Source organism: Pongo abelii, chromosome X, assembly GCF_028885655.2.
Source record: "Pongo abelii isolate AG06213 chromosome X, NHGRI_mPonAbe1-v2.0_pri, whole genome shotgun sequence".
Lineage (NCBI taxonomy): Eukaryota > Metazoa > Chordata > Mammalia > Primates > Hominidae > Pongo > Pongo abelii.
The window spans coordinates 99,982,103-99,998,088 of NC_072008.2; positions in this window are offsets into that span (position 1 = coordinate 99,982,103).

Below are 15,986 nucleotides of genomic sequence, written 5' to 3' on the forward strand. Positions count from 1 at the left end.
GAAGACTTATTTGAGTGATAAATCCAGTTCTCCAGCTTGGGCCAGCCTCATGTCAATTTAACGTTTTCTCTATTGCAATGCCACAGTATCAGTGAATTTTTTTTTGAGGAAATGGCAGGAAGTATCTGTTGGGTGATTACATCAGAAGTTTCCAGTGTTTATGATTGCCATCTTTAAATCCATGAGTACCCATTGTTTGATACTTACTTTATGGCCCCATATATACTTTATGTTGGAATCAGCTTTTGTGAAAATAATATGTATCTTGCATCTATTGGGTAGAAACCTCTCTATATATTTATCAAATGTCTTGTTATTGTTTTTAAAATCTTTTACCATATTCTTATTGATTTTTTTCATCCTACTGGAAAACACCTAACTGTTTAAATCAGGGTTGGCATTTTTTTTTCTCTCCACAGGATCAGATTATAAATATTTTAGACTTATGGTCTCTTTTATGACTACTTATCTATGTCATCATAACATGAAAGAAGTCACAGATAATACTTAAATAAATGGATATGCCTGATATCCAATAAATCTTTATTTACAAAAGGAGGCAACAAACAAAGTTTGGCCTGTGTGGCATAGTTCGCTGATACTTTGCTAAAGAAACATTATTATCACCTCCCATTATGATAGTGTATTTTTCAATTTATTCTGAAATTTTGTCTATTTTTACTTCCTATGTTTTATGCTATGCAGTAAGGCATGTAAGTTTAGAATTATCATAATTTTTTCTGTAAATTACATCTTACATTTTAATAATTTGATGCTCTTTTATTTCCACTAATATATTTTCATTAATGTGTAGTTTGGCTAATATTAACATAGCTGCATTTATTTTTTTAGATTAATATTTTCCTTGTGTAACTCTTTTCTCATCCATTTACTTTTAAACTTTCTGTATTCTTATGTTCTTATATGGAAGCCCTTGTATGTGGTTCTCTAAAAGTGCCCCACATGAACTGAATATTTTTTCTTTTAAGTAGAGTAGTTATACCTTTTACATTTATAGCATGTCACTTAATAATAAGAACACATTCTGAGAAATGCATCTTTAGGCAATTTTATTGTATGAACATAAAAGAGTGTACTTACAGAAACCTAGATGTTATAACTTGCTATACACATAGGCTATATGGCATAGCCTACTGCTTCTAGGTTACAAACTTGTATAGCATGTTACTAAACTGGATACTGTAGGCAGTTGTCACATAATGGTAAGTATTTGTGCTTCTCTACATATCTAAACATAGAAATACGATAAAAATACAGTATTATTTTATAGGAACATTCTGGTATATGTATTTCATCATTGACTAAAATGTTGTTATGTGGTATATAACTGCACGTTATTTACATATGAGTATATATCTACCATAAAATTTTATATTTTGTCTTCCTTTTACTGTTCATTTTCTCTCTTTTTAGATTTAGTAATTTTCATTTTTTTTTCTTACTAGCTTACATCCTATTTTCTTCTTCTATTCTTCAGTGTTTACCCTAGAATTTTTTAAATGTATATTTAAATTATTAATATAAAAATTATATTTCTTTACCCTCCTGATCAGTAACAAGTCCTAAAAACTCCTTAGTTATGATAATGCCTAACATATATATTTTGATGTTATGTATTTTAATTATATCTCATTTGCTGATCCCCTTAGAAAAGTCTTGAAAAATATCATTATTTTAATTTCGGTCAGTTTTATTTTCAATTTCATGTAGATTTACCCTCATACTTATAATATTTACTTGGGATTATTTCTCTTTTGTCTAAAACTGAATTCCTTAAAATTTCCTATAGAATCTTTTGTTTGCAAATTATCTATTTTGTGTCTACAACTATCTTTATTTCCCCTTGTTTTTGAGAGAGTTTCATTGAACATGCAAATTTAGCTTAGTTATTTCCTCACAGCACATGGAAAACATTATTCTAAAATCTTCTGACTTTCATATTTGCTGTTGAGAAGTTAGCTATGTCTTTTTTTTAATGATCTGTCTTTTTTTGACTGCTTTTAAGATGCTCTATTTTTTGTGAGGAAGGTGGGTGTTCTGCAGTTTCACTCTGCTTTCTAGTTTTATATTTCTTTTAATAGTTTTATTTATGTTTTGATAAAGTAGAAATTACAGTTTAATTAATCCCCATACATACAGCTCATCCCATTACAGTATGTATCTACTCACAGTTAATCTTGTTTTATCTATAATTATAGCCATCTCTACTTCTGAATCCTCAGATTATTTTGAAGCAAATTCCAAGTATTGTTTTTTCCAAGAAAAAATTAAGAAGTATCTCTAAGAGATAAAAACTCTTTTATAAAAACATAACCATGTTAGCATTTTCATACTCCCAAATTTTAATAATAACTTCTTAATATGATTATATACACAATCATAATAAGAGTTATTCAGATAGTCTTTGAAATGTGCATTTTTCTCTTTTAAACTATGTGCTAGCCCATTCTTGCGTTGCTATAAAGAAATATCTGAGTCTGGATAATATATAAAGAAAAGAGTTTTAATTGGCTCACTGTTCTGTAGGCTGTACAAGCATGACTCCAGCATCTGCTTCTGGTGAGGCTCTCAGGAAGCTTACAATCATGGTGGAAGGCAAAGGAAGAGCAGGTGGTATCACATGGCAAAAGCAGGAGTGAGAGAGATGGGAGAAGGTGAAACATTTTTTTAAATAACCAGTTCTCATATGAATTCATTGAGGAAGAACTGACTCATCACCAAGGGGACAGTGCTAAGCCATTCATAAGGGATCAACCTCCATGATGCAATACCTCTCACTAGGCCCCACCTCCAATACTAGAGGTCACATTTCAACATATGATTTGGAGGGGACAAATATTCAAACCACATTAAACTGTTTGTTTGAATCAGCATCAAATAACATTCATTATAATTGGTTAATATATTTTTAAGTCTCTTTTAAGTCTCTTCATCTATATACTTTGCTTTTTCATACCATTTACATTTTTTTCTATAGACTGAATTCTGCAGATGCATTGTATATTTTCTTTAATTACCATGCTTGGGACTCATTAGAATATCTGAATCCATAGAAGATTGTCTTTTATCAGTTTGGGGAAAATATCAGTAATTGTCTCTTTACATATTGCCTTTGTTTCATTCTCCCTTTCCTCTCCTTCTAAAATTCTGATATTTGTATACTAATATCCATCTCTCTTAACCTCTTGTCCTTCCAAAAACTGTTTTGGGATTGATTCTTCCAGGCATCTTGGAGCATTTCCAATTAGGAACAATTTTAATTAAACTCTAAACATGATGTTCTTTGGACCACTCGGGTAGTACAAAATGTAGGCTGCAAAACCATATGAGGGCAACGTTGTTGCTATAAATTATCAAGGGAAATGTAGTTTTTTTTCTTCTACTTAGCGTGATTGTTCAAAACCAGCAAGTTCGCTTTCTAGTCCCCTGAATGTATATGTTTACTTCTTGTTCACACTTAATACTAAGAGTAAAACACTTGTGAGCTCCAGCTTTATTTGGGGAGGGAGGGCTTATTCTATTAGACTCTGAATTGCGGGTGGTCTTTGGGATTTTTTTCCTGTACCACTTTACCTGTGAGTTGGTGAAAACTGAAGCACAAGGTTATCTGGTATGGAAAGTATCTTAAGAGCAGACTAATATTTTTCTGCTTTTAATTAAGTTTTAGAATTTTAATATTCTCACTTGCCTACCAGCTAATGGATGAATTTATAATGTTTTTAAAAAGCATATTTCATTCAATATGTTTATTTTCAGGACAAAATAGGTCAGAAGGTTGTGTGTGTGTGTGTGTGTGTGTGTGTGTTTGTATACCTCTTTTTTTGGTGGCTTCTTTAATCACTCAGGTGCAAAATCTGCGGCTCCAGTTCTCTAGCATTTAATTCTCTGCTATATAAGAACAAACAAAATGAGATAAACTTATTTTACAGTTTTACCTTAATCTCTTTGTTATCATCCTTAGTGGCAGTTAGTTCATGTGTTCATCTATAATACATTTTTCAAGCTTATGTAATGAAATTTATACTTTTTAAAAAGATTTATATATTGCTTCATTAGATTTCTCACATTAACTAGTTATGAAATCTTAGATGAGCAACTCAACCTTTGTGAGCTTTTTCTTCTTGTGTAAAGTGGAAGTGTTAATCCTACCTGACAACCTAGTGAAGAACAAATGATAATGAGATAATATATGTGAACATGTTTTGAAATTCAATGTAATGCTTGATAATGAAAGATGTTAATATTACTAAACAGAACACCTTTTTATCATAACTTGGGCACCCTATTTAACAGTGATCACTTTTTGTACTAAATAGCTTGAAGTGACATTTTAAAAATCAGTGATAGTTAACTTTTTTTTTGCCTCAATGCTCCTGTATTCTTGTGTATATAAATGTCTTTATAGTACCATTTCACATGAAAGGATCAATAATTTTTATGAGAATTTTACAACTAAATCTAACCTGCTGTATTTGAATACATCTCACAAAGTAAAAAATGATAATTACCTTTTTCAAGCATATGAAGACCAAATACTTAATCTGTGTATTCTCTACTGTTTATACTGTTATTTGCCAATTTTTAAATTCTAGGTTAGATTTCTGGATCTCTAATTCACCTATGACATACAATGAGTTTCCTTGGGGTATATTAATGGATATATTCATGTATCAATCTGAAAATATAATCTTATAAATTAAATTGCCACATTGCATAGTGATTCCAATACCCACATATGCTCATCTTGACAGATTACTTAAAGTGTTTTCTAAGAATATGGCAAATTCCTAATTAAGTACGCAACTTTCTTTACAGAGCAAAACTGATAACTTGATGAAGCAAAAAGGAAGACTATGACAATTATAAGTTTGGCCAAATTATATTATGTGCTGATTGTGCCATGCATAACAAGCATTCATAAAAATATCAGCTTAAACCAAAATAAAAATTCAAGGCTGGCTCTCTTCATTGTGTTTCTACTCTCAAAATATCATACCCACAAGATGATTTCTCATTTCAAATAATTCTATTTCTGACCCTAAGTATTTGAAAAGATAAATGCAATTATGAAGTCTACAAGTACAATTATGAAGTCTACTAATACTAGAAAATTATCAGATACCTAATGAATCAAATATATCTTTTAGAAGTGACAATATATAAATATTTACCATGATTCTTTGCTGAGCTCAAATCATACCTGTTAAGAAAAGCAGAAACACAGTTGATTTATCTACATCATGGTAGTTAAACACATCAAATGAATGTTATAAATCTTTAAAAAGTAAGCATAGCTTCAAGATATAAGGTTAAAGAAAATAAAAATGAAGGAAATTTCGTTACATTTGAACATGATTTGAAAGGTGAGCACTTTTACTCAATCCTGTTTTTGATGATGGTTTGATCAATAAGGTCCTCAATGCAGGTAAAAAAAAAAAAGAGCTCCTGTTTTTAAAAATGTATGGCCTCAATTAATACAGTTTGATTCAATTTATTTCAATACATTTATTGAGACTTTACTAGGTCTAGTGGACCATTGTAGGAGTTAAGAGCTCTCCAAAGATGAACAACAGGCAATTCTTATCCTCCGAGGGTTCTAAACTAGTATAGGAGTCAGACATGTATACACATAAATCTAATGAACATAATAATAGAGGAATAATATGCCATAGGAATACAGTAGAAGGAGAAATTAGTTTTGATTGAAGTTGTCAGTTTTGATCTTGAAATCAGCAGTGACTAATATAACCTTATCTCTATGTGGTATAAAAGCAGTCAAGGCCAAATATTTTAAACTGGAAATGCAACATTCTTGCAAAGTATTTTCTCGTTTATAGTTATTGTGCATGTGTCATAGAACATTATCTAAGATACCCTGCAATCTTTATACATCCCAATAGGTAAAAAAATTGTAGAATAAAGCTAGATGGAATAAGATCTAGTGATCAGTAGCACAAATAGGACAACTATAATAAAGAAAAACTTATTTTGTGTTTCAAAATAACCAGAAGAGTGGAACTGAAATGTTTCTAACACAAATAAATGGTAAATGCTTGAAGTGATGAATACCCCAATTACCCTGATTTGATCATTACACAATGTTTGCTTATATCAAAATATCACATGTACCTGACAAATATGTAAAACTATTATATATCCATAATATTTTTAAAAAGAATAAAATATGAAAGAAAAGCACTAGTTCCCAGTTGTGGAATGCCAGATGAGAGAGACGAATATCTTCATTATAGAAATTCAAGCATGTTGTCATTTAATTTGTATTTCTGGAAATTTAGACATGAAGGAAACTTAAAGGTCCTGTAGTCAATCTCCTCATTCTATGAATGAGGAACTGAGACCCAGAGAGGTGAACTGGTTTGGTGAAAGTCAAACAGTGGGTTAGTGGAAGAGCTGGGTTTAGAATTCTAAGTTTAGTGCTGCCCACCAAGCTGTTTCAGAAGAATAGGGTAAACGTGTTAATTAAATAATTTAATAGATTTCGCAATTAATTTTAAAGAAAAAAATGACATACTACTGAATATAAATGAATTATCAACATTTAACCCGTATGTTAGAGTTTATGGAACTGAAAACTAAAATTCTGAGACAGTGTCAAAATATTATCTGGGGGTTGTCATGGCAACTTTTTAGGAAGTGTTTTTGAAAAATCATTGTAGAGTTTTGTAATATGTACTGGCAAGTGCCTGATTAAACTGTCAGAATAAATTTAGTTGAAGAAAATCTATAGAACTTGAGTTTCTGAAAAACCTGTAAAGGAATCCACACTTTTAAATTTTGTTATCTTCATCTAACCCTACAATTAAAAAATTTATATTTATTTAAATATTTAGACATTTATAGTTTCTGAATTAGAATGGCAAACACCTTGCAAAGCACAAGAAAATTGTATGTTTAAATGTTAAATTTGCAAAACAGGATGATCTTATGACTAGATTACTCAGAAGCGGTTATCAAGGCAGACAAGAGGTCATCTCTCACGAAACTTACATCATAATGAAGAGAAATAGGCAATAAGCAAACAAGCAAAAATATATAAGAGAGTGATAAATTACTCAAAGAATTAAAATATGTTGCTAAAGATTGTGGATATTTTTCTTTGGAGAGATAGTCAGAAATGAGTTTCTTTAAGAAAAGTAGTATTTCCATTGAGATCTGAATGACAAGAAGAATGCAGATCTACAAAGATCAGAAGAAAGCAGCAAAGACAGAAGTGATTTTGCTGGGAACGCTATCATCTTGAAAGTGCTTCAGATAAATTAAAATGAGAAAGAAATACTGTCACGTGCTTCATACCTGACTGTATTTCTTTCTCATTTTAATTGATGATTTAGTCAATGACAGACCACACATAAGACGGTAGCCCCGTAAGATTATAATGGAGCTGAAAAATTCCTATTCCCTAGTGATCTAAAGAGGTCAATTGGCTTAGTGAAAGTCACACAGTGGATTAGTGGCAGAGCTGGGTTTAGCATTCCGTTTGGTGGTGGTGGTGTAACTTTGTAGCACCATGACAAAGTTACATGTCACACATAGATGACAGTTCTATGTGTGTTATTATTCCTGAAGACCTTCCAGTGGGACAAGGCATGAAAGTGGAAGACAGTGAAACTGGTGATCATAACTCTGTGTAGGCCTAGGCTGACGTGTGTGTTGGTGTCTCAGTTTCTAAAACAAAAGTTTAAAAAATATTAATAGTAATATTTTTTTAACTGGAAGAAAGCATATAGGATAAGGAAATAATAAAGAAATTATTTGTGTACAGTTGCATAATGTGTCTGTGTGTTGACCAATTTTTGCCTGGTGTTCCATTATTGGAACGCTAAGCATGTAAAATTTATATCCTACTGCTCAAGGTCATTGCCAAGGTCTGATTGCAAAAATTCAAAAAATTGCAACCTCAGGCATCAATGGGTTTTAAGCTATGTGTTATTATAAAAGAGTCAAAAATTATAAAAAAAACTGTGTAAAGTAAAAGAGTTATAGTAAACTAAGGCTAATTTATTTTTTCAGAAAATTTTAAAAAATAAATTTAGTGTAGCCAAAGTGTATGGTATTTATAAAGTCTACAGTAGTATGCTGTAATATTGTAGTCCTTGGCATTCACTCACCACTCACTCATTGGTTCACCTGGAGCAATTTCTTGCTATCTCTATTCAGGGTAAGTGCCCTATAAAGGCATACCCCATTTATATCATATTCTTATTGTACCTTTTCTAGGTTTAGATATGTTTAGCTACACAAATACTTGCCATTGTGTTATGGTTGCCTACAGGATTCAGTACAGTAACGTGCTGTATAGGTTTGTAACCTAAGAACAACAGGCTACACCATATGGCCTAATTATGTACTAGTCTATACCATCTAGGTTTGTACCTTCTATGATGTTAGACAATGATGAAATCGCCTAAGGATTTATTTCTCAGAATGTATTGTCATCTTTATGTGACTGCACAAGCAGTGCAATATGGTTACAAATGTGTATATTTGAATACACACCATCTAAGAAAAAGCACTCTTTCATCAGAGTATGTTAGAATTAGTTAGCTGTTGAGTATCCACAAAGTGTCATCATTGGTCAATATGCCTTTAGAACTAAAAATTATAATATATAAACTAACATTTGATGACAAGAAGCCAGAATATTTGAAACTGAGGCTTAATTTTCTCAGAAAACAAAAAGATACGGTTACTATATACATATGCCTATGAAGTACTTATTTTATTAATGAGCTACAAGAAATTGTTTTAGAAAGAGAAAATAAAATGTTCTAGTTGAGAATTTCTCAATATTGAATACATAGGATTTATATGCATACTAAAGATATTGAAACACTTATAGTTTAAAATAGTTTTTTTAATTTAAATGCAGGAATACTCAGAGTCTTTGTTAAATATAGTTGACCTTTTGAAACCTACAAATTTTCAGGTCTGAGCCATCAAATTAACATCCTCCAAAACAGTGTTATATGGAATCTCAGATTAGCTGATACTAATACAGTCCAGCTATTTCACTTAGCAGAATGGTAAAGAAGATGCACAGAACTTAACTCACTTCACCTCTTAGCAGCTGTATTAGTTTCCTATTGCTGCTTTAACAAATTAGAAACTTAAAGCAGTACCTATTCCTATTAATTTTCTCACTGTCTCTGTAGGTCAGAAGCCCAGGTGGGATCAACTGAATTATCTTCTTAGTGTCAAGACTGAAATATATATGTCAACAGGTCTGGGCTCTTCTCTAAAGCCTAAGGAGAAAAAAACAAATATTTTCAAGTCCATTCAGTTTGTTGGCAGAATTCATTTCCTTTGTCAGTAGAATTGAGGTACTTGTTTCTTTGCTGGCTACCAGCTGGGGTTGGCCATCTGCTCTTAGAAGCTGCACACATTCCTTCTAATGTCTCCATCTTCAAGCAGCAGAGGCACATCAAGTTCTTTAATGCTTTGAGTCTTCCTAACCTCCTCTTCTACCAGAGAAAGCTATCTGTGCTTAAGGGTTCATGTCCACCATTTCATTGGACCATCTGGATAATCATGGATATTCTCCCTATCAAGGCCAGCTGTGTCATATAACATACATAATTACAGGAGTGATGTCTCATCATATCCAGATGTTTTAGAGATTAGAGTAAAACATCTTTAGGAGGCCATTTTAGAAATCCTGCCTATCACAACAGCAGACCTGAAACAAGAATCGAAATCTTTTTACTGTAGATTCAGTATTTTCTCCTATCCTGTTTAAAATCAGTAACTGGGTTTCCATAAATATTTGAGTCATTGAATTGATGTGGAAAACATAATTTATGTTATATTTAGTGTATTCTTAATATTTGTATATTTAATCTGAAGAAGAGTTATGATTGACATGTTTTCTCTCAAAGATCCTTGTTCTTTTATTATAAAGAGATTTCTAAACAGATTATCCAATTGTCTTTTTCAATAATCACATTTCATTTTTCTCTTTTAATTAAAAGAAAATTAGACGGCATATTACTTGCATTACTGTAACAAAAGGCAAATCCAATAATAACAGCAATGCATTTTATTCCTTTGTAGGCATGAAAATTTAAAGTAATTAGTTTCTTTATTTGAACCAATAGAATTGCTAATGGATTAATTATCATGGAATAAAAAGTAACACACTATAAGTGTTAATTAAACACCCAGATGATGTTCAGTGATTATTTTCCAGACCACATTAATTGTTATAATTCTCTTAATTAACAGTATTATTTTTGCATATAGTCTTGCAGTCATTGTGAATTATTTCTTCGATTGAAAATAATAATGAAGTTTTTATTAGAGGTATGACAATTTTCTAAAGTGAAAAACATCTTCTACCAAGGAAGCTGAAGGATAATTTTACTAATATACAAACATAATTCTCAGTCTCAAAGTAAAGTATAGTGAACATCTCATCGTTTTTTTGGTCTATAATTACTTTCACTTTTTTCTGATAAATTCAACCTCATTATTTTGAGGAGCTACCTCTTATCCATTCTGTGGTTCTAATGGTGTTTACAAAATATAACCCAATCTCCTGGTCATAAGCATGACTACCTGTACCATTGATAGGGTTTGGCTCTGTGTCCCTACCCAAATCAAATCTCATCTTGAGTTTTATTCCCATAATTCCCACGTGTTGCAGGAGGGACTTGGTGGGAGATAATTTGAACCATGGTGGTGCTTTTCCCCATACTGTTCTCGTGGTAGGGAATAAGTCTCAGAAGATCTGATGGTTTTATCAGGGATTTCTGCTTTTGTATCTTCCACATTTTCTCTTGCTGCCACCATGTAGGAAGTGCCTTTCACCTCCTGCCATGATTCTGAGGCCTCCCTAGCCATGTGGAACTGTAAGTCCAATTAAACCGCTTTTTCTTCCCAATCTCAGGTATGCCTTTATCAGCAGCATGAAAACAAACTAATACAGTAAATTCATACCAGTAGAGTGGGGTGTTGCTGAAAAGATACCCGAAAATGTAGAAGTGCCTTTGGAACTGGGTAATAGGCAGATATTGGAACAGTTTGAAGGGCTCAGAAGAAGACAGCAAAATGTGAAAAAATTTGGAACTTCCTAGAAACTTGATGAAGGGCTTTGCCCAAAATGCTGATAGTAATATAGACAAAAAAATTCAGGTTGAGATGGTCTCAGATGGAGATGAGGAACCTGTTGGGAACTGGAGCAAAGGTGACTCTTGTTATGTTTAATTAAGCAAAGAGACTGGCAGCATTTAGCCCCTGCCCTAGAGGCTTGTGAAACTTTGAACTTGAAAAAGATGATTTAGGCTATCTGTTGGAAGAAATTTCTAGGGAGCAAAACATTCAAGAGGTGATCGGGTGTTGCTAAATGCATTAAGTTTTATACGGGAAGCAGAGCATAAAAGTTCAAAAATTTGCAGTTTGACTATGCTATAGAAAAAACAAACAAACAATTTTTGGGGAGTAATTCAAACCACCTGCAGAAGTTTGTATAAGTAGCAAGAAGCCTAATGTTAACACCCAAGACCATGTGGAAAATGTCTCCAGTCCACATCAGAGAACTTTGTGGCAGCCACTCCCTTTACAGGCCTGGAGGCCCAGGAGGAAAAAGTGGTTTCCTGGGTCGGGCCCATGATTCCTGTGCTGTGTGCAACCTAGGGACTTGATGCCCTGTGTCCCAGCCCCTCCAGCCATGGCTTAAAGAGGCCAACATACAGCTGGGGCTGTCACTTCAGAGGGTGAAAGCCCAAAGCCTTGGCAGCTTCCATGTGGTGTTGAGCTTGTGCCTGCACAGAAGTCAAGAATTGAGGTTTGAGAACCTCTGCCTAAATTTCAGAAGATGTATGGAAATGCCAGGAAATGCCAGGGAAAAGTTTATTTCAGAGGTGGGGCCCTCATGGAGAATCTCTGCTAGGGCAATGTGGAAGGGAAATGTGGGGTCAGAGCCCCCACACAGAGTCCCTACTGGGGCACCACCTAGTGGAACTGTGAGAAGAGGGTCACTGTCCTCCAGACCCCAGAAAGGTAGATCCATCAACAGCTTTCACTGTGCACCTGGAAAAGCCACAGACACTCAACACCAGCCCATGAAAGCAGCCAGGAGGGAGCACCCCTGCAAAACCACAGGGGTAGAGCTGCCCAAGATCATGGGAACCCACTTTTTGCATCAGCATGGCCTGTATATGAGACCTGGAGTCAAACGATATCATTCTGGAGCTTTGAAATTTGACTTCCCCGCTGGATTTCAGACTTGCCTGGGCCCTGTAATCCCTTTGTTTTGGCCAATTTCTCCCATTTGGAATGGCTGTATTTACCTGATACCTGTACCCCCATTGTATTTAGGAAGTAACTAGCTTGCTTTTGATTTTACAGGCTCATAGGTGGAAGAGACTTGCCTTGTTTCAGATAAGACTTTGGACTGTGGACTTTTGAGTTAATGCTGAAATGAGTTAATACTTTAGGGGAATGTTGGGAAGGCATGACCGGTTTTGAAATGTGAGGATATAAGATTTGGTGGGGTCAGGGACACAATGATATGGTTTGGCTCTGTTTCCTCACCCAAATCTCATCTTGAATTTTACTCCCATAATTCCCACATGTTGTGGGAGGGACGCAGTGAGACATAATTTGAATCATGGGGGCAGTTTCCCCCATACTGTTCTTGTGGTAGTGAATAAGTTCTCACGAGATCTAACGGTTTTATCAGGGGTTTCTGCTTTTGCATCTTCCTTATTTTCTCTTGCTGCCACCATTTAAGAAGTGCCTTTCACTTCCCGCCATGATTCTGAGGTCTCCCCAGCCATGTGGAAGTGTAAGTCCAACTAAATCTCTTTTTCTCCCCAGTCTCGGGTATGTCTTTATCAGCAGTGTGAAAAAAAAACTAATACACCCACCCAGGCCTGACAATTTTTAATGCCCTAACTCCTTGGCCTCAATGATTCTCCTAAAGAAGGGTGTCAAAGACAACCAAAATCCTGTTCTTAAATTTCATATATGAACACAGGCAAAGAAGATTTTCTTTTTTACTTCAGGGTTGCAGGCTAGAAAAATATAAAACTGATGCTATCTGCAGATATATCATCTCCCAACCCCCACTACCAAACTGAGAAAGCCTTTATTAAATAGGAAAGAGATGGGCCAATAAAAACAGAAGTAGATATGAGATAAATATGAATAAATATGAAATAAGCAAGAGATAAACTGAGAAACTACAGCGTGGCTTTATTTCTGAAAAAAAATTTACTCTTGACATTTCAGTTGCATGAGACAATGAGTTACCTTTTTGTTGTTATTTTTACTAATTTATAACATGTAACCCAAAGATCATTGACTAGTACCTTTGGGTGCGTTACTGTCGGTAAATTGAATTAGATGACCAGTTTGACTTTAAGCAGAGAATGACAGTATCACTGCTGCTGCCTTTTTTTTTTGTCCAATCTACCATCATTTCCCACATTGATTATTGCAGTAGCTTCCAAATTGGTCTCTTTGTTTTCACCCTTGCTCCAAGAGACTATTTTCAACATGGAAGCCATAGGTTTGATTGTGTCATGCCTTTGCTCAAGCCTCTTTGATGAATGGTCATTTATACTGAAGATTAAACACATTACATTAAGGAGACACACAGCAGTTCTTTAAACTTTAGGACATATCACAATCACAAGGGGATTTGCTGAAATGCAGATTACTGGCCCACACTAAGAAATTTCAAATCCAGAGACTTGGCCTTTTTTCTATATTCTACCCTTTTAGTAACATCAAGTGAGGGTTATAGAGGCTTAAAATTATTTACTAATAAGAGTGTTGTAGTTCTTCACTAAAGCAATTACTAAGCTTTAGAAATATCAACCTGCCTTCTAATAATTCTAATAATTCTTCATAGCTCAATCATTGATTTAAGGTCCAATGCAAAGGAATATAGCCAATTTTAAAATTTGAGTCTTGATATGTTATCCTACATATGCTACTATTCTTTAATCCTAACCTTCAGTCTTTCTCAGTTTAATTCTGCTACATATCCTTTTAACTCATCCTTATTAAGTGAATCGTCTAAACCAACTACATGACAATTGGCTTTTTTCACTTAACTCCATCACAACTTCATATGCTCAAGATTGAATTCAGTCAATGCTGATTGGCTTTTCTCCTGCATGGCTTTCTGTAATGTACTGATCTGCAAAATAAGGCCATAAGGCCCCTGCTTTTCTTTTATTTTCTTTTTCTTTTTTTTTTTGCAACAGAGTTTTGCTCTTGTTGCCCAGGCTGGAGTGCAATGGCACTGTCTCGGCTCACCACAAACTCTGCCTCCCGAGTTCAAGGGATTCTCCTGCTTCAGCCTCCTGAGTAGCTGGGATTACAGGCATGTGCCACCATGCCTGGCTATTTTGTATTTTTAATAGAGATGGGGTTTCTCCATGTTGGTCAGGCTGGTCTCGAACTCCTGACCTCAGGTGATCTGCCTGCCTCCCAAAGTACTGGGATTACAGGCGTGAGCCCAGCTCTGATCTGCATTTTCAAAGTCTCATTCACACTGCTTGCTTTGTAATTTAGTCACTTACTAACCTAATCATCTTGATTTTTGATCCACTGCTGTACCATCTGTATCTATAGTCTTCACTAATACTTATTTTATTCTCAATTTAAGATAAAAAGCAATGCTGGACAGTTAGGATCTTTGGCAGTCTTGAAAATCAAATAAACTGCTTATTTGCATCTTTATTTTTGCTTTATTGTTCCCTGTAAATAATTATAAAACAGAAATCTTGCTTTTTATTGAATTTTAGCTCATTTCTTGAAAGTTGACATTTGGGCAGCAGATTTGCTGGCTCTAACCACAATCCTTTTGTTAGTTTTAGAATGTAAATAGCACCCATAGTTTTATTTAAACAGTTTTCTAATTATTATATTTCAACAATGTAAACTTTCACCCTCACGTAATTTTTATGCAATTAAGCCTTCAGCATTCAAATTACACTTATACTACTACACAAGCAATAAATTATTAGTTTGATAAAAATTATTCAAAGTGACACTGCTTCTAAATTATGTATTCATATCCCCCAAAATGCATTCTAATCATATCTGAAGCAATAAGTTATACTGAAAGGTCTTCGAATATAAAAACTGAAAAATGGTCAATTTGGTATACACACATGTAGTGCTGAGGAGAGTTTTTTCAAATACCTTTGTGCCTGTGCATTGTATGAAATGTTGTTCAAGGTAAAGGAACATGGGAATAGGACTTCACTGAAAAGAAATCAAGAGACAATCTATAAGTAGACATAAGTCTTGAGTCATTATACATCTATTATGGTCCCAGAAACCTCCCCAGAACATGAAAAACAAATCTGATCTAAGCCTGAAGATGTTGCTCTTCCAGGAATATATAGAAAACTTATTCATAACCAAAGCATTGTTATGAGTAGAGTCATATTCAGAATAAAAGCTAGTCTAAAATGAATGTGTGTTTCATTATAAACACAGAAATAATACAGATGTTATAAGTCTTCACTGCTGAAAACCATTTGAAATGACAGAGGCAAGACAGAACTAATAGATTACAGCGTTACACATTGTCGTGTCACAGACAAAACTACAGGTCCACAGATTTGTGATGCTGTGAACAAGACTGCACTTGCTGTGCTTTCAAATTACAGATTTCCACTTGAAGTATAGATCCATTAAACTGTGGAATCCTATTTTTGAGAAGTGGCAACAAATGACATTGGTAAATGATTTGCCAAGAAACATAGTACTGGTTGCATTAGCAACCATATGAGCCATAATATTCTTGAAATGTTTGTATTCCTTACTTTTAAAATGGAAATTTTTTTGGTGAGTATTATATTCAGTTTCTTCTTTGTGTTGTGTTAGTTACTGATGTTTGTGGAGATGCTGGAACTGTTTTTGAGCTGCACCTTTCTATTTGTTGTAAATATATTCCCATAGATTTAGGGAGCGTTAACAAATGA